Source organism: Hemitrygon akajei, chromosome 2 (genome assembly GCF_048418815.1).
Source record: "Hemitrygon akajei chromosome 2, sHemAka1.3, whole genome shotgun sequence".
NCBI lineage: Eukaryota > Metazoa > Chordata > Chondrichthyes > Myliobatiformes > Dasyatidae > Hemitrygon > Hemitrygon akajei.
Window position 1 is genome coordinate 185047755 of NC_133125.1, and position 26072 is coordinate 185073826.

Sequence of the window (26072 nt, forward strand, 5' to 3'; positions counted from 1 at the left end):
ACAGCATTATGAAGGACCCCACACACCCCTCATACAATCTCTTCTTCCTCTTGCCATCTGGGAAAAGGCTCCAAAGCATTCGGGCTCTCACGACCAGACTATGTAACAGTTTCTTCCCCCAAACTATCAGACTCCTCAATACTCGAAGCCTGGACTGACACCTTGCCCTACTGTCCTGTTTACTATTTATTGTAATGTCTGCACTGTTTTTGTGCACTTCATGCAGTCCAGTGTAGGTCTGTAGTCTAGTATAGCTTTCTCTGTTTTTTTTTATTACGTAGTTCAATCTAGTTTTTTGTACTGTGTCATGTAAACCATGGTCCTGAAAAACATTGTCTCATTTTTACTATGTACTGTACCAGCAGTTATGGTTGAAATGACAATAAAAGTGACTTGACTTGACTTGACTTGAAATGGCTTTTATTTCTATTGTTGTGAATATACTTGTTGTGTAGAACCGACTGTGCTTTCGTTCCTTTGTACATATCTGGTGCAATGTCACACGGTAAGATTACATTCTACATCAAGATAGGAATATCATGGTTTCATATTCTCTCCTTTAGATGAGCTGTCAGAAGGTTCCATATTTACCAACATCGAATCACTGGGTGTCACGGTCGAGCTCACCTGTGAAGTCTTTGGAGATTCGAATGTGTATCAGTGGCAAAAGAATGGAGGGGAAATCTCCCAGCGTCACCAACTAACAGATGAAAACAGAACACTGGTTATCCCAAGCGCTTCATCTGAAGACCGTGGAGTGTACACCTGCATCACAACCAATCCTGTCAGCTCCATCCAGACTAACTACACCTTAATGTTGCGAGGTGAGCTTCATTTATCAATGACATTTTGCAGTTAACATTTAGACCATATTGGTGGGCTATTGAATGCAGTCGATGCAAATCAGTGTTGCAGCAGAGAGAGGCAAAAGCTGAATTAATTGGTCAATGGAATCCCAGAACAGTTATCGCAGAGAAGGAAGCCCTGACCTCTCCTCACAGCTCTGTAAATTATTTCTTTCAGATAATTATCTGGTCCTGATATGAAATTACAGTTGAATATCCCTTCCTTATTCTTGACGATGAATTCTAGACCCTGTCCACTACTGTGCATAAAAAAAATCCCCAAGATATTTTTTGTTCTTCACCCAATCACCTTCATTGCCAGACACGATTGGTTTTAGAAAGTTTCACTATGATCTTCTTCCACTTTATGCTTCTATTCATGAAGGCAAAGATCCCATCTTTGTTAAAATACTTTTGTAACTCTTTCTATAAATCTCTTGTTGGTGAAACCCTTTTAGAATTGGCTCCATGTGTTTGTATGCTCTTCTCATTCTTCCTACTCTTGAGGTGGATCAATCGGCAGATAATGCACTTCACCGATCAATGAGAACAAACTGCCCACATGTGCATTTGTGTAGCAGCCCCTGACATCAGGTGGAAAGTAGCACCAGAGTGTGTGGTGACACTTGCAGGCTGCCCTGCCCTCAGCACATCCTCAGCTTGTGTTGGTTGTCAATGCAAACAATACATTTCATTGTATGTTGTGATGTACATCTGATAAATAAATGAATCTGAATAATCCATTTTTGACTGGTATAATGATGCATTGTGATTAATGATTGTGAGAGAAGAGTCAGTTTGTGTCAGCCTGGGTCACAGATTGGTGAGATTAAGCTGCGGTTGGAACATTCCCTTCTCATCAAGAAATTATGGAACATTATGGTTGTTGTCATCCACAGCCCATGAGATGTTTAATGATTTGAATTTAATTTTAATTTCAGAGTTTTCTCTCAAGGACATTATACTGATTGCTGTATTGACTGCAGGACAGGTGATTTCTGCACCATCTCTTCATTCAGCCGTGTTGCCGAACCAGTGGAGGTGGAAAACCCTCAGAGGTATCTGTCATTGATTAATTTGCCTTTGTGTGACCTTCAGACACCACCCAGTAAACCTGAATGAACTTTAACATAAAGAAGGGAAAATGTGGGATATCAATTCACCACCAACCCCTCTCCCACTTCCCCTCTGTCCCTGTTTCCTTTGGGGTGCAATTGCCCATTTTTTCCCAGTTTTCAGGTGGTTTGCAGTGACACAGAATACCTGAAACAGTCCTGGATTCACCTCTGACCAAACTGCAGAAGATATTTGGGAGAAGTGGCCATGAGAGGAGCCGTCTTCATTCACTCGTGTTTGCTGCATTGTGTTGTCTCATCTCTCTGTGTCACCAAGTCTGTTTAGAGGTGGGACTGCGGGAAAGATGCCCTTTCATCCTGATGGTGGCTGTGCCTTTGGAAACAGGGACCTCATTCACATAGAGGGCAGAGTTGTGAAGGGAGTTCTACTCCCAATCTAGTGTCAGGGGGTTTGAGCAGTTGTCTCTCAGACCTGCTGGTGAGCTACAGTACATGTGGCTCTTTCTTTCAGACTCGGTGGCAATTTCTCTTGTGTGTTTGTAAAAGTTTATTTGAAAGAACCTCTCTTTCCAATGCAGTTTTCCACATGGGACACCTCTGTCTCCCAGAACCAAAGAAGATGCAACACCTGCTTTATTACCTCTTCCCTTTCCCCATTCCTGGCACACATATAACCCCTCCAGGGAAAGCAGTGAGTGACTTGTACTTCCAATTCTGTGTCCTCACAGCAGTTTCCTGCACATTGGAGAAACCATTACAGGTTGTGTGACCACTTTGCAGAACACCGAGGGTAACAGTGAGCTTCCAGTTGCCGATCACTTTAGTTTTCTCTCTGATTTCCCGTCTTTAACCTCTTCCCCAGTTCCAGCAAACCCCTTTGAGGAGCAGCATCCCTTATTCCACATTGAGTCCCAGGAGCTGCAATAATGAATTCATCAATTTCAGATAACCAGCCATTCCAGTTTATGTTAGAACTGATGAGATCTCCTGGTGGTGGCTGATGAAGTAGCAGCAATCTCTTGTTGCTCCAACTCTAATTATCTGAGGAGGGCTAAGGCACCAGTTATCCCTGTTTCCATCCAAGGGGTCAGTGTGGACATGGTGGAGGATTACAATTACCTGGGGATAAGAATTGACAATAAACTGGACTGGTCAAAGAACACTGAGGCTGTCTACAAGAAGGGTCAGAGCAGTCTCTATTTCCTGAGAAGACTGAAGTCCTTTAACATCTGCCGGACGATGCTGAGGATGTTCTACGAGGCTGTGGCGGCCAGTGCTATCATGTTTGCTGTTGTGTGCTGAGGCAGCAGGCTGAGGGTAGCAAACACCAACAGAATCAACAAACTCATTCATAAGGCCAGTGATGTTGTTGGGGTGGAACTGGACTCTCTGACGGTGGTGTCTGAAAAGAGGATGCTGTCCAAGTTGCATGCCATCTTGGACAATGTCTCCCATCCACTCCATAATGTACTGGTCAGGCACAGGAGTACTTTCAGCCAGAGACTCATTCCACCGAGATGCAACACTGAGCGTCATAGGAAGTCATTCCTGCCTGTGGCCATCAAACCTTACAACTCCTCCCTCAGAGTGTCAGACACCCTGAGTCAATAGGCTGGTCCTGGACTAATTTCCACTTGGCATAATTTACCTATAACTATTTAATTATTTATGGTTTTATATTGCTATATTTCTACACTGTTCTTGGTTGGTGCAACTGTAACAAAACCCAATTATCCTTGGGATCAATAAAGTATGTCTGTCTCACTGTTACTATTTCCAACCTGTCTTGAAACCTTTTTAAGTGTGATATTTTTTCATTATGGCTACATCAAGGGGTGGCAGAGGTACTAAAAAGGATAATCCCCCTGCTTCTTTGGATTCTACTATGGATTTGCTGCAAAGTCATACACGAGAAGCCTCTGAGAAGTCTCAACAATGCAGCTCTAAATTTAAACAAACAGATGGATTCTATTCAGCAAACTCTTAATGAACACAATAAAAGTGTAAAAAATAATGAAGCAATGTTGTCGTCTTTGGAAATGTAAGTGGATGAACTGCAAAAGCTTTGTGAAAAGCAATCAAAGTCCAATGAAAAGTTAAGACAGAAGATTATCAACATGGAAAGTACAAACGTTGTAGAAGTAGATGGAACAACCTACGGGTTCTGGGTCTCGAAGAATTAATCAAAGGTAATCATCCTATGGAATTCTTTGCAAACTTTCTGCAAGAATTATTTCTGGAAATTTTGGCATCTTTGCCTATGATTGATCGAGTTCACAGGTCCCCCGTGTTTCAATCTCCTAAAAGGGATAAACCAAGATCCGTAATAATTTGATTTCATGAATTTAAAACAAAGGATTTGTTAATACGCGAATCTCATCGAAGAGGCATGATTGACTATCATGGCAGCAAGATTAGAATTGTGGAAGACTACCCACTGGAGTTTATGCAGGAACGTGCCAAGTTCAAAGAAGTTATGTCTGAGTTTTTTAACAAGGGTTTTAAACCCTCCCTTCATTATCCAGCTCATCTCAGAATCACACTTAAAAACCATTCTTTTGAATACTTTTGGTCGATTGTTGAAACCATATAACCATATAACAATTATAGCACAGAAAAAGGCCATCTCTGCCCTTCAAACCCGTGCCGAATGCTTACACTCACCTAGTCCCAGGGAGCTGCTTTCAGCCCATAACTCTCCATTCCTCTCCTGTCCATATACCTATCCGTTATTTTTTAAATGACAATATCAAAGCTGCCTCTACCACTTCTACTGGAAGCTTGTTCCACAGAGCTATCATTCTCTGAGTAAAGAAGTTCCCCTTTGTGTTACCCTAAACTTTTGCTCCCTAACTCTGAACTTATGTCCTCTTGTTTGAATCTCCCCTACTCTCAATGGAAAAAGCCTATCCACTGCAACTCTATCTACCCCCTCATAATTTTAAATACTTCTATCGTCCCCCCTCAACCTTCTACACTCCAAAGAATAAAGACCTAACTTGTTCAAACAACACTCACAAAATGCTCGTGTGTTCCACCAGCATTTTGTGTGTATTGTTTGAATTTCCAGCATCTGCAGATTTCCTTGTGTTTGACCTAACTTGTTCAACCTTTCTCTGTAACTTAGGTGCTGAAACCCAGGCAACATTATAGTAAATCTCCTCTGTACTCTTTCTATTTTGTTGATATCTTTCCTATTATTCATTGACCAGAACTGTTTTTTAAAAAGGGTTTTAAAATCCAGAGGCTAGCTGCTTACTCTGTCTTTACATGAAAATAAGAAAATTTAATTCACAAATCCGTTGAAAGGGCATGATTCATTATAATGTGGAATATTAAGATTTTTAAAGACTATTTGCTTGAGGTTATGCAGCACGATGCTATGTTTAAACAAGCTTTGTTGGAATTGTTTCATTCGGGGTTAATTTGGCTACCTAGTTTGACTGAGAATCTCATTAAAGATGGACCCTTTGAACAGTTTCGTTGGAATGCTGAAGCATAAAGATTTTTGTAATTCAAAAACTGACTGCTTATCCTGCTTTTTCATGAAGATATAAGATTAAATGTTTAATGTCATTTTGTATGAATAATTGTAACTTTTACTTTTAGTAAATCTTTGTAACCAATTTCCTTTTGTATTTTTAATACTGTATTTTTGATATATGAGATTTGAATTTCTTGTCTGGATATTGTTTAGTCTAAGTTGGAATATAAACAACCTGAAACTAATAGGAACGATCCCCAGGTTTTTTGGGGGGTTGTCCGTAGTGGTAGATGTCAACTTTCTTTCTTTGGGAGGTGGGCGGGGAGATTTTTTCTCCCCAGAAGCTGTTTTTGAACTGTTTTTAGCCAACTTGTTGCTTGGTTACCATTTCTCAAGGTTTATGGTTTAGTTTTAACATACATTTTAACCCTTTCTTTAAATTATTTTAAAAATGGACCAAACTATTAATCTACTCAGTTTTAACATGAAAGGGGTATATCACCCTGTCAAACATAATAAGATTTTTGCTTATATTAGGAAATTTAAGGTATCTATTGTTATTTTTACAAGAAACTCACATATGCAAATGTGATGATCTACGTTTTTTTAGCTGTTGGAATGGACTTTGTTTTCAGTTGAATTTTCAGGCCAAATCTAGAGGAGTTTTGATTCTCATAGATAATACACTTTCCTTTGTTCAACATAAAGTAGTGTCTGATACCAATGGATGTTTTGTTATAGTTTCAGAAAAATTAGACAATAAATGAATAGTATTTGTCAATGTATATGCCCCCAATGAAGATGATCCAGGATTCTTTGAGCGTTTTTTTTTTCATTTCTACCAGAGCTGAGTCTTTATTCTTTGGTAATGGGAGGAGATTTAAACTCCTGGTTAGACACAAGCTTAGACCGACCAACTTCTGAACCAGCATCTCTTAACAAATCAGCTTTGTCTATTTAATCTTTTTTTATTGAAATGTGGTATTGTTGATGTTTGGCATTTCTTACATCCTTTAGATAGGGAATATTCATTTTTTTCTCATGTTCATCATACATATTCCAGGATTTTTTTTAATGATAGTCAAATGATTTCAACAGTTCATTCCTGTGAATATAAAGAAATTGCTGTTTCAGATCATGCTCCTGTATTTCTATCTTTAAATCTCCCTGGTTTTCCTCAAACAAACAGAATTTTGTGTTTTAATACAACTTTGTTATCTGATAAAGAATTTTAAAAGTTTCTAGAGAGGCATATTCTTTTATATTTTGAAGAGAATAAAAAGGAAGAGACTTCTAATCTTATTGAATGGGACACTTTCAAGGCCTATATTCGAGGACAAATTATTTCTTATACTGTGAGTGTTAAGAATAAAGCTAATAAAGAAAGAATTAAATTAGCCAATCAATTGAAACAATTAGATCAAAAATAGCTATAGCTCCAGATCCTGTTTTATATAAAAGACATGTTGAAATTAAAACTAAATATGATCTTCTGTTAACATATCCAATTGAAACTCAACTTCTTAAAGATAAAACTCAATATTACATTCACAGAGATAAATCAGGCCAAGTTTTGCTCAACCAATTAAAAACTTCTGTAGTTAAATGGCAAATTAAAGAAATTTGCAAAACTAACGGTGATAGGACAAATGATCACTCTGAAATAAATGATACCTTTAGAGAATTTTATTCTAAACTTTATAGTTCTGATTCCCCTAAATACTGTAATGAATAATTGTCTAGGTCAATTAAATCTCCCTGCACTTTCTGCAGATAATTGTGAACAGATGGATCAATCTATTTCTTATGAGGAAATTGCTGAGGCTATATGTTCATTACACTTGCGGGCGGCTCTGGGTCTAGATGGATTTTCTGGAGAATTTTATAAGGCTTTTTCTTCATTAAGTGTAACTGTGGTATAATTAGTCTTTTTGGATTCTTTCAAATTGGCTTGCTTGCCTCAATCTTTTTATGAAGCCTCTATTTCACTTATCCAAAAGAACTAGGACCCAACTGAATACGTTTCATATAGGCCAATTTCATTACTCAATGTTGATACTAAAATCCTTTCTCAAGTTCTGGCTTGTAGGATTGAAGATTTTCTACCTTCTATTATTTCTGATGATCAGACTGGTTCTATTAAAAACTGACATTCTCATTTTAAAATGCACCGTGTATTAAATGTAATTTACTCTCCATCCCAGGAGATAGTGGAATGTGTGATATCATTAGATGCTGAGAAGGCCTTTGATGGGTTGAATAGAATTATTTATTTAAAATCTTAGAAAAATTTAATTTTGAACTGGATTTTATTCAATGGATTAAATTACTTTATCTATCTCCTTCTGCCCGGGTTGTTACAAATTTTCAAAACTTCCAAATCATTTAAACTTCATCGTGGAACTAGACAATGCTGTCCATTGAGCCCTTTGCTCTTTGATCTAGCTTTAGAACCCCTTGCCAGTGCTCCTCGAGAATCTAATCATATCTGTAGTATTTTAAGAAGAGGTATTACTCACAAAATTTCACTTTACGCAGATGATATATTGCTGTTTATCTCTAATGTTAAGACCTCGTTACCTTATGCATTTTTTTTACTCTCCCGTTTTAGCCAGATTTCAGGATATAAATTAAACCTACATTAGAGTGAATTATTTCCTTTAAATAATTTGGTATCAATTAATACTAATCTCCCTTTTAAAGTTGTAAGGAATCAATTTACTTATTTGGGTGTGTTACATACCCCGTAACTGGGTTGTCAAACGAGCAGAAATGGAACGCTCGTTGGAGTCTGAAATTACTAGAAACTAATAAAGTTTATTAGCAAATTAAGTAATACAGTACACTAAATGCAAGGATATAAATGTAACAGGTTAGCAATGATAATATACACATATACACAGAAATATGGGAATAGGAATCATCCAAGCTCTATCGAAGTCTAGGGGTAAATGATCAGTCTTTCAGTGAAGCAGAGTTCAGTTCAGTTGAGTGTAGTTCGAAATAGTTGTTGTGGTTCCATTGGAGGGAGGGAGAGAGAGAGGGGGAGAGAGGGAGGGGGAGAGAGAGGGGGAGAGAGAGGGGAAGAGAGGGGGGGAGAGAGGGGGAGAGAAGGAGAGACCGCTGAAATTTTGGGCAAACCTTCTGTCGTCTTCTCATCCTGTTGTGGTCACTGACTGTGACCCCTCCGTTCCAGATGCGACCGTTCTTCCGTGGTGAACCCGTCATGAAACCAAGGGTGGACACACAACAGGTCCCCACCGGTCGTACCTTTACACCCTGTGAGCCTCTGGCCGATTCCCACGTATTGGTCCTCCAAACTCCCACCAACTTGTGGGGGCACAATGCTCTCTTCAGGGTCTCGTGGCATGTCTGTCTGTGTCTTTGCAAACCCACTATTTTAACCCCCCCCCCCCATGGGGTATCACCAGTCCATCAAACTTCACCACTTCCTTTCATCTCAACAGGAGTGTTACCAAGCATTTCATGTTCAAAACAAAATGTCCGTGGTAGTATCACTGCAGACGCCAAACATGTGTCTCTCTCTCATTATCTCTTTCTCATTAGCACTTTGGATGGCTCTCTTTTATCTCTCACTTGGACAGACCGGATGGACAATGGGGTGCAGAGTTAACCATTCCCAACCCCCCTCCTGAGAACTATGAACTATTGCTGTTGTTATGCTACTATTGAGAGAGAGAGAGAGAGATAAAGCCCAGACAAGAACATTTGCTACAGATAAGAGGGGGAGAGAGACTGTTGATGTACTGTATTATGACTCTTCCTGGATTACTTACTTTCTACTACAAAGACTGTACCTTGCTCTTTAACATTCCTCAGGAGATAGCAGGAGTGGCCTGATTTGATGGACACGGTCATTCAGAGTTGATGGATAGCTGAGACTCTGTGAGTGGGGATAAAAAGACAGGTCTGGAGAGACACCCTTCAGACACACCAGTGGACACTGCCTGAATGTTGGGAACCCACAGAAAGGTGGAGGCTTCGGAAACCGAACCAGGAGATCGGTCAGTAAAGCTCACAATGTTACAGCAGGGCTGGTGGGGACTTGTGTGTGTGTCCTCTCATGCCAGAGTGACGAGTCCACCACAGAAGAACGGTCTAGCTGAAGAACAGAGGCGTCATAACTGAATGGCCACAAAGATACGACGGATTAAGAAAGCAACGGAAGGTTTGGCTGTTGTAGCTGTTACATCTCTCTTGCTCTCTCTCTCTCTCTCTCTCTCTCTCTCTCTCCAATGATTTCAATACAACCATAACTACTTCAGCATTTATGAACTGAACTCTACACGTTCCTATGACAATTCATTTACCCCTAGACATCAATAGAGCTTGTTTATTATTGATTATTATTATTCCTACACTTTTAGGTTTATTACTGCTAACTTGTTTTATATGTATATTTGCATTTTTGATATTGTATTGTGTAGTTTACTAATAAACACCTTTAGTTTGGTACCACCAGACTCCAACGGATTCTTCTTTCTCTGCTGATCAGACACCCAGTTACGGGGTACATAACAAATTGGGACCTCGTCTCCAGGATTTGATTACCAAATTGGAGGCCAGTGAATCGGGATAAAAGTCCCTTATCTGATCTGGTTGTGTGGATAACCAGACAGGAAACCAGCAGAGATGGAGATTGACAAATTTTTAAAAGACCTGACTTTGGGGGCATTAGAGGATGCCAAGAATGCGGAATTGGTGAGCGTTGCAAAACGATTAAATCTCTCGGTGGTGAAATCATCGATGAGCAAGGTGGATATACAGAGAGCAATAGCTGTGCATTACGTATCCGAGGGTGTGTTCACGTCGGATGTATTGGACCTGTTCCCTGAGAAAAAACCAGTCGAGGGTGAGCTTCAGATACAGACAGAAAGATTAAGGTTGGTTGTGGAGAAGGAGGAAAGAGAACATCAGCTCCAGATACTCTGGATAAAGGAGACAGAATCTGATAGGCAGAGGGAGGACAGAGAAAAAGAGCGGCAGTTTGCGATGGAAATGGAGAAGTTGAAGGCATCGCAGGGAAGAGACCGGGCAGCAAACCCAAATGAGGGGTTCAAGATTGGTCAGAAGATCCAGTTGGTACCTCCATTCGAGGAGATGGATCTCGATAAGTTCTTCCTTCATTTTGAGAAAGTGGCTGTGAATCAGAACTGGCCTAAGGGGAAATGGGCTGTTCTGTTACAGAGCGTACTTAGGGGGAAGGCTCAACAAGCGTATTCGGCATTGTCTATAGATTACAAGGAAGTAAAAAGGGTTGTATTGAGGAGTTACGAGTTGGTGCCAGAGGCATACCGGCAGAAGTTCCAGAACTTGAGAAAGCCGTGGAACCACATGTATTTAGAGTTTGCCCGTGAGATGTAAATGTATTGTGAGCGTTGTTGCGCCTCAAAAGGGGTTGTTGGAAATTATGATGAACTATTACAGTTAATACTGATGGAGCAGTTCAAAGGTTGTATCCGTGAGAGTATGAAGATGTACTTGGATGAGAAAGAGACAGTGACTCTGTCTGCGACTGCCAAATTAGCAGACGAATATGCCTTAACCCACAAAACAAAGTTTTCCTCAAATAAGAGTTACCAGAGAGGGAGTAGGGATGGTAGAGAAAGCCCACCGGCTAAGTCAGAGAATAAGCCGGGAACTAGTGGAAAAGGCAAGGAGGAGGAAAAGCAGGCTGGCAGGAATTTTCCCAGCTTTACATGTTATAATTGTGGGAAAGCTGGTCATATAGCATCTAAGTGCTTTGCTCCGAAGAAAGAGACAGGAAAAGGGAAAACAACGATCCCTACAGGTTGCATTGAGTCGGTCAGCAGATCGATGGGGAAGGCAAAGGTAGATAGGGCACAAGAGGGGCATCAGAAGTTTATGTCGGAAGGGACGGTGTCTGTGAAAGAGGGTGAAACCCCAGTGCCAGTGCGAATCTGGAGAGAGATACTGGGGCTGATCAGTCATTGATTCTAAGGAAGATGTTAGACTGAGACTGGGAAGGTTGTGTTAAGAGGTATCGGGAAAGGGACCGAGGCTGTACCTTTGCACAGGATGTTTCTGAAATGTGACCTGGTATCTAGACCAGTCGAAATAGGGGTGCGGTCGAAACTACCGATGGACGGCGTGGACGTCCTACTTGGTAACGATCTGGGCGGTGGTGACGTGTGTTCAGCAGTGAAATTAACAAGTAAGCCTGTAAGTGCTGAGGACCCGCCCATAGATTCCAAGATTTATCCCGCATGCGCAATAACTCGCAGCTTGTCCAGAAAGGCGGCTGAGAAAGGAGACAGTTTAAACGAGTCCAGGGTTGATTTAAGCAGAGGCATTTTTGCCGACCTTGCATGAAAAGGGGTTACCGGAGGAGAAGGAAAATGATAGTGGGGTTAAGGAGAGTAAAGGAGATGAGGTAGATCTACCATTAGCAAGGAGGGACTTTATAAAGGAACAGAGTCGTGATGAGGAGCTTGTGGTGTTGAAAGAATCAGCTCTTTCTGAGGTAGAGATTGATAAGGAACCAGGGGGATACTATCTGAAGGAGGGAGTGTTAATGAGGAAGTGGAGGCCGACCACGGTGCCAGTCAATGAAGACTCGGTGATAGTACACCAGGTGGTGGTTCCGAAGGTTTATCGGGATGAAATTTTGAACTTGGCTCACAAGGGACCTCTAGGTGGACACTTGGGAGTAGGGAAGACAGTAGATAGGGTTATGAAAGATTTTTATTGGCCAAATAGGAGGAAGGATATTTTTGACTATTGTAAAAGGTGCCATACTTGTCAGGTGGTAGGAAAGCAAAATCAGGTTATTCCTAAGGCACCCCTCAGACCCATACCTGCCTTTGGGGAGCCTTTTTCCCGAATCATCATGGATTTTGTGGGTCCCCTGCCTAGAACTGCGAGCAGGCAGCAGTACGTCATAACCATGATGTGTGCTGCTACTCGATTCCCAGAGGCTGTGCCCCTGGGGAACATTAGGTCTGCTGCGGTAGTAAAGGCACTCATTAAATTTTTCACCATGGTAGGGTTACCTAGAGAGACACAGTCAGATCAGGGGAGTACCTTCACATCCTGTGCATTTCAACAAATGTTGACACTGATGGGAGCTAAACAAATTCTAGCCTCTGCATACCACCCGGAATCTCAAGGAGCGTTGGAAAGATTCCACGCAACTTTAAAGACTATGATTAAAACTTACTGTCAGGAAATCACTTGTGACTGGGATGATGCATTACCATTTCTGTTATTTGCAGTGAGGGACACGGTTCAGGAATCTCCAGGGTTCAGTCCATTTGAGCTCGTTTTTGGTCATAGGCCCAGAGGACCTTTAACCTTACTCAAAGAAAAATGGTCTAGTCCAAATGTGCAACTCAATGTGATTGACTATGTTTTGAAGTTCCGTGAAAGGCTCCATAAAGTTCACGAGTTTGCGAAGCAAAATCTTAAAGACTCCCAGACTAAAATAAAAAAAACAATGGTATTATAAACGAGCCCGAAAGCAAGAATTTCAAGTGGGCGATAAGGTTTTGGTCCTGTTCCCTGTAGTTACCAATCCCCTACAGGCGAGGTTTCAAGGGCCGTACAAAGTGATTAACAAAATAGACTCACTGAATTATGTGATCGAAACACCTGATAGGCGAAAGCCGAGCCAGTTGGTTGATGTTAACATGCTCAAAGGTTATCGTGACGCGACCCCCACGGTGGTCGGTGTTGTCATGAAGACCGATGAGGCAGAAAGGATTGATAAGGAGGGGTCTGAGCATTTTGAAAAGATAAGCATAGTACCCACCTGACTAGAGAACTGTTATTTTAGCCAACCTTGCTGATAAAGTCGGTCACTTGGAGCCTGAACAAAGAGAGCAACTGACACAGCTAATTAACCGGCATGCAGATTTATGCCCAGATGTTCGCAGAAGGTGCAAAGTAACAGAGCATGATGTTATTGTTACCTCAGCCCAGCCGATTAAACAATCCCCTTATCGGATGAATTTGGAAAAGAGCAAGCTAGTGGAAAAAGAAATTGAGCATATGCTAGCTGCTGATATAATTCGTGAATCTTCCTCTGCATGGGCATCTCCATGCGTGATTGTACTGAAGCCTGACGGTAGTATAAGATTCTGTACAGATTACAGAAAGGTGAATGCCATCACACAAGCAGATGCTTATTCTATCCCCAGGGTGGATGATTGTATTGATAAAGTGGGTAAAGCGAGATACATCACTAAGATTGACCTGCTAAAGGGATACTGGGCTCGAGAAATTTCAGCCTTTGTCACACCATCAGGGTTTTATGAATACAATGTGTTGCCATTTGGAATGAAAAATGCTCCAGGGACATTTCAGAGAATGATTGACGCTGTGATTAAAGGGTTAACAAACACAAAGGCTTACATTGACGATGTAGTAGTTTGGAACGACACTTGGGATGAGCACATTGAAGCTGAGGAGAAACTGTTTAAACAAATGTCTGCAACCCACCTCCCAGTGAACCTCGCAAAGAGTGAGTTTGGCCACGCCACGATCACGTACCTGGGGTATGTGGTAGGACAGGGACAACTGGCTCCTGCGCAGGCTAAAGTACAGGCTATTTCCGAGGTTTCTGTCCCAACGAATAAGAGGGAGTTGAGAAGGTTTTTGGGCATGGTGGGGTACTATTGAAAATTTTGTAAGAACATTGTGGACATTGCCCTCCCGCTTTCAAAGCTCCTACAGAAGGAAGAAAAATTTGAGTGGAGCAGTCCTTGTCAGGAAGCTTTTGAGAAATATAAAACCATATTGTGCCACCACCCTGTGTTAAAAGCACCTGATCTCTTGAAACCTTTCTCCCTGTCGACTGATGCAAGTGATGAGGCTGCAGGGGCAGTCCTATTGCAGAAAGCAGGGGATGGAGTGGAACACCCCATGGCGTATTTCTCTCAAAAGTTCAATGTGCATCAGAGAAATTACTCCACTGTGGAGAAAGAATTGTTGGCACTTATCTTGGCAATTCAGCATTTTGAGGCTACATCTGTGCAGCACAGAGACCATTAATTGTTTATACTGATCAAAACCCTTTGGTATTTTTGGCTAACATGAAAAATAAAAAGAGGAGGCTATTAAGTTGGAGTCTGTTGTTACAGGAATTCGATATTAAAATACAACATGTAAAGGGGAGTGACAATGTAATTGCTGATTGTTTATCCAGATATTAATTTGAAAGTGTATCTGTATTATTCTTGTAGTTAAGACCACTTCTGTATTTTGTTAAACTCTGTAATTCAGTAATATGCTTTATTAGTTAATTTTCACTCTGGTGAAAATTTCCAGAAGGATGGGGGGTGTTATGAGTGATGAACAGGCTTGATGGACAATGGGGTGCAGAGTTAACCATTCCCAACCCCCTCCTGAGAACTACGAACTATTGCTGTTGTTATGCTACTATTGAGAGAGAGTGATAAAGCCCAGACAAGAACATTTGTTACAGATAAGAGGGGGAGAGAGACTGTTGATTTACTGTAACCCTCTAAATAAATAGAGGGTTACCTCAAGTGGAGTGGCCTGTGGAAAGCAGCTAGTGAGTGAGTGGGCCAGTGAAGGAGTGGAGATTTGAGGCTTTGACTTGAGAGGCTTTGACAAGAAGAGACGGAGGATGAGCTTGTTCCCAGTTAGTCTTTACAATGCCTCCTGAGACGGTGATGTGCCTCTCCTGTGAGATGTGGCAGTCTTGGGGGAGCTCCCCTCTCCCACAGAGTCACATCTGCCAGAAGTGCTTGCGGCTGAGTGATCTGAAAGACCGTATGAGGAATCTGGAGCAGCAGCTGGATGACCTTCGACTCATAAGGGAGAATGAAGCAGTCATAGATGAGAGCTACAGGGAGGTAGTCACACCTAGGCTGCTGGAAGCAGGTCGTTGGGTGACAGTCCGAGGGGAGGAAGCGAAGGAGAGTAAACAGGTAGTGCAGAGCACCCCTGTAGCCATTTCCCTGAATAATAAGTTTACTGTCCTGGATGCTGTTAGTGAGGACGACGACCAGATGTGAGCCATGGAGGCAGGGCCTCTAGCACTGAGTCTGACCCCTGGTGCAGAAGGATGGGACACAGAAGAGGAGAGCTGTCATCATTGGAGACTCTATAGTCAGGGGAGCAGACAGGAGATTTTGTGGATGTGAGAAGGAAACCCGTATGGTTTGTTGCCTCCTGGGTGCCAGAGTCCGGGATGTCTCTGACCGGGTGCATGACATCCTGGTACGAGAGGGAAAGCAACCAGAAGTCTTGATACATGTTGGTACCAATGACATAGGCAGGAAGAGGGATGAGGTGCTGAAGTGTGAGTTTCGGGAACTAGGCAGAAGGCTGAAAACTAGGACCTCAAGCGTGGTGTTCTCAGGATTGCTGCCAGTACTACGTGATAGTGATGGTAAGAATTGGAGGAGATGGCAGTTGAATGCGTGGCTGAGGAGTTGGTGCAGGGGGCAGGGTTTTAGATTTTTGGACCATTGGGATCTCTTCTGGGGAAGGTGGGACCTGTACAGATTGGATGGGTTGCACCTGAACTCGAGGGGGAGCAATATCCCTGCAGGTAGGTTTACTAGCATGGTTCGGGAGGGTTTAAACTAATTTGCAAGGGGAATGGGACCCGGAGTGATAGAGCAGTGAAAGAAGTGCATGGAGTAAAGCCAGATCTAACATATAGAGAGGCTTTCAGGAAAGAGAAGCAGAATAAAGGGTGTAAAGGTAGTAAGGTAGAAGGGCTAAAGTGCGTGTGCTTCATGCAAGAAGCATCAGGAACAAAGGTGATGAACTGAGAGCTTGGATACATACATGGAATTATGATGTAGTTGCCATTACGGAGACTTGGCTGGCACCAGGGCAGGAATGGATTCTCAATATTCCTGGATTTCAGTGCTTTAAAAGGGATAGAGAGGGGGGGAAAGGGGAGGAGGGGTGGCAATACTGGTCAGGGATACTATTACAGCTGCAGAAAGGGTGGGTAATGTAACAGGATCCTCTTTTGAGTCAGTATGGGTGAAAGTCAGGAACAGGAACGGAGCAGTTACTCTATTGGGGGTATTCTATAGGCCCCCTGGTAGCAGCAGAGATACCAAGGAGCAGATTGGGAGGCAGATTTTGGAAAGGTGCAAAAATAACAGGGTTGTTATCATGGGTGACTTTAACTTCCCTAATATTGATTGGCACTTGATTAGTTCCAAGGGTTTAGATGGAGCAGAGTTTGTTAAGTGTGTCCAGGATGGATTCCTGTCACAGTATGTTGACAGGCCGACTAGGGGGAATGCCATACTAGGTCTAGTATTAGGTAATGAACCGGGTCAGGTCACAGATCTGTCAGTGGGTGAGCATCTGGAGGAAAGTGATCACTGCTCCCTGACCTTTAGCATTATCATGGAAAAGGATAGAATCAGACAGGATAGGAGAATTTTTAATTGGGGAAGGGCAAATTATGAGGCCATAAGGCTAGAACTTGCGGGTGTGAATTGGGATGATGTTTTTGCAGGGAAATGTTCCATGGACATGTGATCGATATTTAGGGATATCTTGCAGGATTTTAGGGATATCTTGCAGGATGTTAGGGATAAATTTGTCCCGGTGAGGAAGATAAAGAATGGTAGGATGAAGGAACCATGGGTGACAAGTGAAGTGGAAAATCTAGTCAGGTGGAAGAAGGCAGCATACACGAGGTTTAGGAAGCAAGGATCAGATGGGTCTATTGAGGAATATAGGGTAGCAAGAAAGGAGCTTAAGAAGGGGCTGAGAAGAACAAGAAGGGGGCATGAGAAGGCCTTGGTGAGTAGGGTAAAGGAAAACCCCAAGGCATTCTTCAATTATGTGAAGAACAAAAGGATGACAGGAGTGAAGGTAGGACCAATTAGAGATAAAAAAGTGAAGATGTGCCTGGAGGCTGTGGAAGTGAGCGAGGTCCTCAATGAATACTTCTCTTCGGTATTCACCACTGAGAGGGAACTTGATGACAGTGAGGACAATATGAGTGAGGTTTATGTTCTGGAGCATGTTGATATTAAGGGAGAGGAGGTGTTGGAGTTGTTAAAATACATTAGGATGGATAAGTCCCCGGGGCCTGACGGAATATTCCCCAGGCTGCTCCACGAGGCAAGGGAGGAGATTGCTGAACCTCTGGCTAGGATCTTTATGTCCTCGTTGTCCACAGGAATGGTACCGGAGGATTGGACAGAGGTGAATGTTGTCCCCTTGTTCAAAAAAGGTAGTAGGGATAGTCCAGGTAATTACGTCTGTGGTGGGAAAGCTGTTGGAAAATATTCTTAGAGATAGGATCTATGGGCATTTAGAGAATCATGGTCTGATCAGGGACAGTCAGCATGGCTTTGTGAAGGGCAGATCATGGCTAACAAGCCTGATAGAGTTCTTTGAGGAGGTGACCAGGCATATAGATGAGGGTAGTGCAGTGGATGTGATCTACATGGATTTTAGTAAGGCATTTGACAAGGTTCCACATGGTAGGCTTATTCAGAAAGTCAGAAGGCATGGGATCCAGGGATGTTTGGCCAGGTGGATTCAGAATTGGCTTCTCTGCAGAAGGCAGAGGGTTGTGGTGAAGGGAGTACAATCAGATTGGAGGGTTGTGACTAGTGGTGTCCCACAAGGATCTGTTCTGGGACCTCTACTTTTTGTGATTTATATTAACAACCTGGATGTGGGGATAGAAGGGTGGGTTGGCAAGTTTGCAGACAACACAAAGGTTGGTGGTGCTGTAGATAGTGTAGAGGATTGTCGAAGATTGCAGAGAGACATTGATAGGATGCAGAAGTGGGTTGAGAAGTGGCATATGGAGTTCAACCTGGAGAGGTGTGAGGTGGTACACTTTGGAAGGACAAACTCCAAGGCAGAGACAAAGTAAATGGCAGGATACTTGGTTGTGTGGAGGAGCAGAGGGATCTGGGGGTACATGTCCACAGATCCCTGAAAGTTGCCTCACAGGTAGATCGGGTAGTTAAGAAAGCTTATGGAGTGTTAGCTTTCATAAGTCGAGGGATAGAGTTTCAGAGTCACAATGTAATGATGCAGCTGCATAAAACTCTAGTTAGGCCACACTTGGAGTATTGTGTCCAGTTCTGGTCGTCTCAGTATAGGAAGGATGTGGCAGCATTGGAAAGAGTACAGAGGAGATTTACCAGGATGCTGTCTGGTTTAGAGAGTATGGATTATGATCAGAGATTAAGGGAGCTAGGGCTTTACTCTTTGGAGAGAAGGAGGATGAGAGGAGACATGATAGAGATGTACAAGATATTAAGAGGAATAGACAGAGTGGACAGCCAGCGCCTCTTCCCCAGGGCACCACTGCTCAGTACAAGAGGACGTGGCTTTAAGGTAAGGGGAGGGAAGTTCAAGGCAGATATTAGAGGAAGGTTTTTCACTCAGAGTGGTTGGTGCGTGGAATGCACTGCCTGAGTCAGTGGTGGAGGCAGATACACTAGTGACATTTAAGAGACGACTAGACAGGTATATGGAGGAATTTAAGGTGGGGGGTTATATGGGAGGCAGGGTTTGAGGGTCGGCACAACATTGTGGGCCAAAGGGCCTGTAATGTGCTGTACTATTCTATGTTCTATGTTCTTTGTTGAGATTTTCCCTTTCAGGCCCCATTTATTCTAATTTGTTTTAAACCCTCCACAACCAATTTAGTTTTTAAGGAATGGGACTGGTTGGGTATTAAATGTTCTTGGGATCTGTTTGTTGGAGGAAACCTTTGTTCATCTGAGCAATTGTCAGCTAAATATAGCTTACCCAAAACTCACTTTTTTAGATATTTTCAAATTATAGACTTTTTAAGATCTCAATTATGTACATTCCAGATAAGCTCAGATAAGAACTCACTAGACGTAATTTTAAGTCTGACACCTTTTCATAATGGTTCATTATCTAATATCTATGGTATGTTACTGGGGATGAGGAATGTTCCTTTGGACAAAATCAAGAATCTCTGGGAACAAGATTTACAGACATCAATATCTGAGGAAACTTGGAATGAAATTTTTAAACGGGTTAATACTTCATCGCTATGTGCTCGTCATTCCCTCATACAATTTAAGATGGTACATAAGCTCACATGATTAAGGATAAGATATCTTGTTCTTATTCAGATATATCTCCCTACTGTGACAGATGTAATAATGGAGAAGCTTCATTAATTCTTAAGTTTTGGACTTGCTTAAATCTTGAAAAATATTGGAAGGAATTTTTTCAAACTTTTTCCTTACTTTTTAAAGTCTATTTTAAGCCTGACCCTCTGATGGCCCTATTTGGTTTTGTTGCAGGACAAGATATTAAGTTGAAGGCAACTGATTAACATATTTTGGCCTTTAGCTCTCTTATAGCGAGGAGGACACTTTTGTTTAGATGGAAAGATGTTCTTCCTCCTACTCATGCTCAATGGTTATGTGACGTTATGTCATGTTTAGATTTAGAGAAGATTCTTTGTTCAATTTCTGAATCTCGTCAAGACTTTCAAACATTGTGGGGCCCTTTTCTGAATTATTTTCAAAACCTTCAATTCGTTATTTAAACTCAGTTGTTGGCTATTATTAATTTTTATTATATAAGAAGGTATTTACCTTCTTTTCTCCTTAATGAACAGCTTCGGTCTTGGTAAGGGTTAGATTCATTTTTTTTGTAATAAATTAGAATATTTCAATATAGCTATTGATTAACTTATATAAGTGTGGGGTAATGTAATTGTTATTATGAAGAGATATATTGTAACAGGTAGTTTTTTTATCTTTTCTGACCTTTTATATACACTTTCTTGTACTCTGTATTCTTCTATGTAGAAACTAATAAAAGTATTGGAAAAGAAAGAACTGTCCACTTCTGATACAAGATCAGAGTGTCTAACCTTAACTCTGTTTTCCACTCTCCACAGATGCAGATGCAGAAATGGAAATCTGGAATTCTTTTTTATTCCAAATTTCCAGCAACTGCAGTGTATCATGCACCGTTGTTTTTCTTTCTCTTGTATTTCTCAGGATTTCTCTCACTCTTCTCTGTGACTAGAAACATCAAATCTCTGCACAAATGCTGCTTCTACTGCAGTGTACCTCCAGCATTTTCTCTGATACACTCAGTGACCACTTTATCAGCTCCCTCCTGTACCTAATAAAGTGGCCACTGAGTGTGTGTTCATGGTCTTCTGCTGCTGTAGCCCATCCACTTCAAGGTTCGATATGTTGTCTGTCAAAGATGTTCTGCTGCACACCACTGTTGTAACACCTGGTTATTTGAATTACTGTCACCTTCCTGTCAGATTGATACAGTCTGGCCATTCTCTGACAAAACATTTTCAGCTACAGAACTGTCACTCACTGGATGTTTTATTTTGCTTTTTGGGCCATTCTCTGTGAACTCTAGAGACTGTTGTGCATGACAATCTCAGTAGATCAGCAGTTTCTGAGATACTCAAACCACCACATCTGGCACCAACAATCATTCCGCAGTCAAAATCACTGAGATCACATTTCTGCCCCATTCTAGTGTTTGGTCTGAACAACAATTCTTCTTCTTTTTCTTCTATTTCCAGCAGTTTAGATGCATCTAGGCGTATTACTGCCCTCCACAGGATGTAGAATTATTTATAGAATTTCAAGAAACTCAAATTCTCGAATATAATCTAGTCGCATGTAGAAACTGAATAATAAACTCTTCAATCAGATGGTGCTTCTCCTGGTGGCCAAACAAAGCTTTAATAGAAAAACAAAATACATTCAAGTCAGACAGCCTCTTGAACAATATGCTTCTTTCAATTTTATATTGCTTACAACTGAGCAGAACATGCTGAACTGTCTCTGGACTACCACAGTCACATAATCCAGTAGGATATTTTCCTATTATCTTTAAGTAATAGTTTAGCCCACAATGCCACAACCTAAATCTTGTTAATTTCACCATATCTCTATGATTTAAAGAGTAACAGTCAGACCTTTTTAACTAGTGGGTGGCTAGAAAACAAACACCTTCCCTTTAATTCAATTTTCCAATCCTCCTGCCACTTCTTCTCTATCCCTTTTTTTAAAATCTTACTTCTCATTTCTGCTCTGACTAGGGGTATTCTAATTCCTACTTACCTGCTCTGTAAGGAAGACTTTGCAATGCCATCCATAATTTCACTTCCCTCCACCCCAGCATGCCCAGGTATCCATGTAAATCTGACTTCACAACCCATCTTCCCTACTCAATAATTATGTCAGGACGAGCTTTTGATTATTAAATTTTATAGCCTCTGAGGCAGCTGCAGAATCCAAACAGATGATAACCCAGCATGGCCGACAGTCTTCTATCCACCTTAAGGCCCAGAGGATTGCTAATAATTCTGTTGCAAAGACAGAAATACCATCTGAAACCTGGTGACCAATCCCAACTCCAAGTTGAGACACGTACATCCCAAATCCTGCCTTACTGCTCTCCGGGTCCACTGAGACATCAGTAAAAATCTTCAGATAAGATCCTCATTTATTATTTAAATATTCATTTATGATCGACACCGTTGAATGTACTCTGCTTGCTTGAAGCTGAAAAATGAGGAATAGGTCTTCTTCTGGTTCTGGCAAAAGCCAAAAAGGAACGGGTGGCAAGCAACTTTGGTCAGCTATGTCATCCTCAATCAGTTTCAATTTCACAGCCCAGTTATTAACCAAATCTAAAAATGGATCTATTTTAATTTTACTCTGGCGCTCTGATGTCTCCTGCAAATCATTTTGATGGACAGCTGTGAGTGAAGCCATTTAGTTTTGCCCAATACTGCAGGCCCAACTTAACTCATATTAAATGTAGAGGTGCTTCTCCCATCTCCACACATAGTGCGGGGACTAATGTTGCTCTAAAACCTCCACAACAGAATATAAGTGCTTTGGACTGATACTAAGCAGATGATACTAAGAGAGGTGGCGTTGTGGATAATGAAGTGGGTTTTCAAAGCTTGCAGAGAGATTTAGGCAGGTTAGAAGAGTGGGCTGAAAGATGGTAGATGCAGTTTTATGCGGATAAGTGTGAGGTGCTACATTTTGGTAGGAATAATCAAAATAGGACACACATGGTAAATGGTAGGGCATTGAGAAATGCAGTAGAACAGAGTGATCTGGGAATAATGGTAAATAGTTCCCTGAAGGTGGAATCTCATGTGGATAGGGTGGTGAAGAAAGCTATTGGTATGCTGGCCTTTATAAATCAGAGCATTGAGTATAGGAGTTAGGATGTAATGTTAAAATTGTACAAGGCATTGGTAAGGCCAAATTTGCAGTATTGTGTACAGTTCTGTTCACCGAATTATAGGAAAGATGTCAACAAATTAGAGAGAGTACAGAGAAGATTTACTAGAATGTTACCTGGGTTTCAGCACCTAAGTTACAGAGAAAGGTTGAACAAGTTAGGTCTTTATTCTTTGGAGCGTAGAAAGTTGAGGGGGGACTTGACAGAGGTATTTAAAATTATAAGGGGAATAGATAGAGTTGACGTGGATAGGCTTTTTCCATTGAGAGTAGGGAAGATTCAATCAAAAGGACATGTGTTGAGAGTTAATGGGCAAAAGTTTAGGGGTAACACAAGAGGGAACTTCTTTACTCAGAGAGTGGCAGCTGTGTGGAATGAGCTTCCAGTGGAAGTGGTAGAGGCAGGTTCAAATTTGTCATTTAAAAAAAATTGGGATCAGTATGTGGACAGGAAAGGAATGGAGGGTTATGGGCTGAGTGCAGTTAGGTAGGACTAGGTGAGAGTAAGCGTTCAGCATGGACTGGGAGGGCTGAGATGGCCTTTTTCCATGCTGTAATTGTTATATGGTTATATGACTGCAGTGTCTAATTTTCCAAGCACTGCCGTAGAAGTGGAACCATAAGCAATACAACCATAGCCAATATCTGATCTAATCATAGCTAGATATATTAAGTACATATTTTCCCGCCCTGGTCCCCAGTCACATCCAGCTATACTTCTCAAGACTTTTAAAACTTTCTCACACTTTCCAATTGTTTTGTCTATATGAACCCTCCAAGTAAGTCTTTCATCAAACCAGACACCAAACTTGAATGCCTTCACTTGTTCTAATGGAGAGTCATATAGACACAATTCACAATCAGGAATCTTCCTTCTAAAGCCAAAAATCATATGAACAATAATTGAACTTCATGACAATGTTTGAATGTTATTATGCATTGAGCTGCTGCCAGAAGATTGGCTGATTAGATATTCACATTAACAAGGTATACAGATGTACCTAATAAAGTGGCCACTGAGTGTATTTCAGATTCTCAACACGTGGGGTTTTCCAGTCACTATATTGTTTTGGACACATTGTGTTCAGCTCCAGTCACCAGGCAACCGGATGGATTTGAATGACCAGACAGTGATGTTGCCATGGCTGAGCTGCAGGATTTTGCTTTTATTTAAATGCAAGGAGGTGACGATGGGAGATTTCAAAGTAGGAGGATCAATATCTGAGGAGAAGGAACCATTAACAATGTCAGTTAACATCTGCCCTGGAAGAGAGGTTGGCAGTGAAGAGGATCAATTGAACAAGAAGGGGCAGGATTAGAACGGGGATGGTACATCAAAGTTCAAAGTACATTTAACTTATAGTACATATAGTATCATGTTTGTACTATATACAACATTGAGATCCGTCTCCTTACAGGCAGCCACAAAACAAAGACACACAATAGAACCCATTAAAAAGAAGATCGTCAAACACCCGATGTGTAGAAAAAAATGCAAACAATAAAATTAAACAGATAACATTCAGAACTGAAGTTGATGAAAGTGAGTCCACAGACACGAAGCCTGATACAGACACACGGTGGCTTTGTAGAGAAACTGAAATTAGAACTGAGATGGGATAGAATCCAGTGAGAGAGAGATGCAATTTCAACACCAGGGCAACAGGAACATTTGGGAACATTGATCCAGTGGGCAAAGGGATGGGAGGGAACCACAGAGACAGGTGGTCAGTCTCAGTCACTCCCATCGATGGGTATCTAACATGTTGTTGGAGCAAAATTACAGAGACAAGAGCAAATCAGGGATTATTCTTGCACTTCAGGTTAATCTTTGAACAAATAATTTATTGATGGGGAGGAAGACCGATGATGCTGAATCAGGTGCAGCTGGATCTGATGGTTTAAAACAGTTCACACCAAGGACATTTACTGTTATGTCTTTTACATTTGGGGAGATGGGATGGAGCGTTTGCCATTGGTAACAACTGGGGTGAGAGAGTAACAGTTAAAGTGGGGTCAACGGTGGGATTGTGATTGCTCCCTGGGGTGCTAGCATTGATTGATGTCCAGAATGGCCTCCAGTGTCATAATCAGTCTGCTTTGGTTGTTAACAGCTTGTGTATTTTTTATTTCTCCACAGGATGTCTGGGATACAGATTTTATTTTCTAAGCCTATGGATCTGTAATACTTTGTCACTAACCACCATGCACATTGTGTTAATTTATTGGTCTGTGTTTGAAGGTACGTGACTAATACTCTTAAGATTCATAATTATTTCAAAATTGTTTAATGTAGTTTCCTTGCACTCAAATGTTAAGGAGAACAAAATAATTATTATTCGGGAATGATGCAGCTAAATCATAATATTTACATAATAATAATATTCACTTCAGAACCCATGGTACTGAGGTGGAAACAGATCAACCCTAATCCTGAGGGGCTGCTGATGTGTCGGATTTGATTGAGGTTTAATTGTGTTCATACGATGATATCACAGTGTCAGCACACAGAGACCAGTAGTTTATTGTCTCTGGGCTAGTTTCCTGGAGTCTCTACCCAGTTCCCATCATGAGAGACTCCAGTGGGATGCTCAATATCAGCCTCTCAGGACAAGCTGAGGGGAGTAACTACAGGACCCACATCCCCCAAACCAGTACGAGGGAAGTGTTGCATTTTCAGAAGTCTGGTCTTGGCCATTTAAACAAGTGATGGGGACTTCAGACGGTGTTACTGAGGCTACATTTACTCACTGAGAGGAGACCATGGCAGGTAGTCAGGAGCATCTCCAAGTTCCAGTCTAATGACACTGCAGTTTCCCGACAGGAGGATGTTGCACAGGAAATGACATCACCAGTGTTCCAGATGTGGAAACCCCATTAGGGTGTGAGGATGACCACTGTACACAGCACACTATTGAATTTCTGTGAAATTTATGGGTTTCTTCATAATCACCTATTGTGGAAGTTGGGAGAAAGAAACTATGGACATTAACAAACTCCTTAAGGTCTGGCCATTGGAACCAGAAGGAGCAGCCAGTGCAGAAATTGGCAGCAGGTGACATGTAAAGACTGGGCTGGAGACCCACGTGGAAAATAGAGTGGGCACCATGAATTATTAATTCTTGCCTGACATTGCAGTTCAGTGTCTTGTTAATCTACTACAGGGTCTGCTGGTGCAGGTCTGGGTCACAGGTTGGCACACTGGGTGGGAGTTGGCATTTTCCCTTCATTGGGACATCAGTGTGAGAGTTTGGTTGTCGCAACCACTGGAAGTTTTCATTGACATTTCTCTGGAGCTTTGTTACATGTTTGCTTATTTGATTTATTTTTAATTGCAGACCTTTCAGCGCTGGACTTTGCAGTGATTGGTGTGATGATCGTAGGATTGCAGCTTTCTTCATTTTATATCAATGCACTTCTGGATGTGACCAAG

The 26072-nt window shown here is 41.6% G+C and overlaps 1 long non-coding RNA gene across 1 annotated transcript; it reads left to right on the plus strand.

Moving 5' to 3' along the window:
- The first annotated feature begins 1805 nt into the window (after window positions 1–1805).
- On the plus strand, window positions 1806–26072 carry LOC140738097 (uncharacterized). Its single transcript, XR_012101308.1, has 3 exons — window positions 1806–1903; window positions 24780–24881; window positions 25978–26072. It is a non-coding gene; the product is annotated as an uncharacterized lncRNA (long non-coding RNA).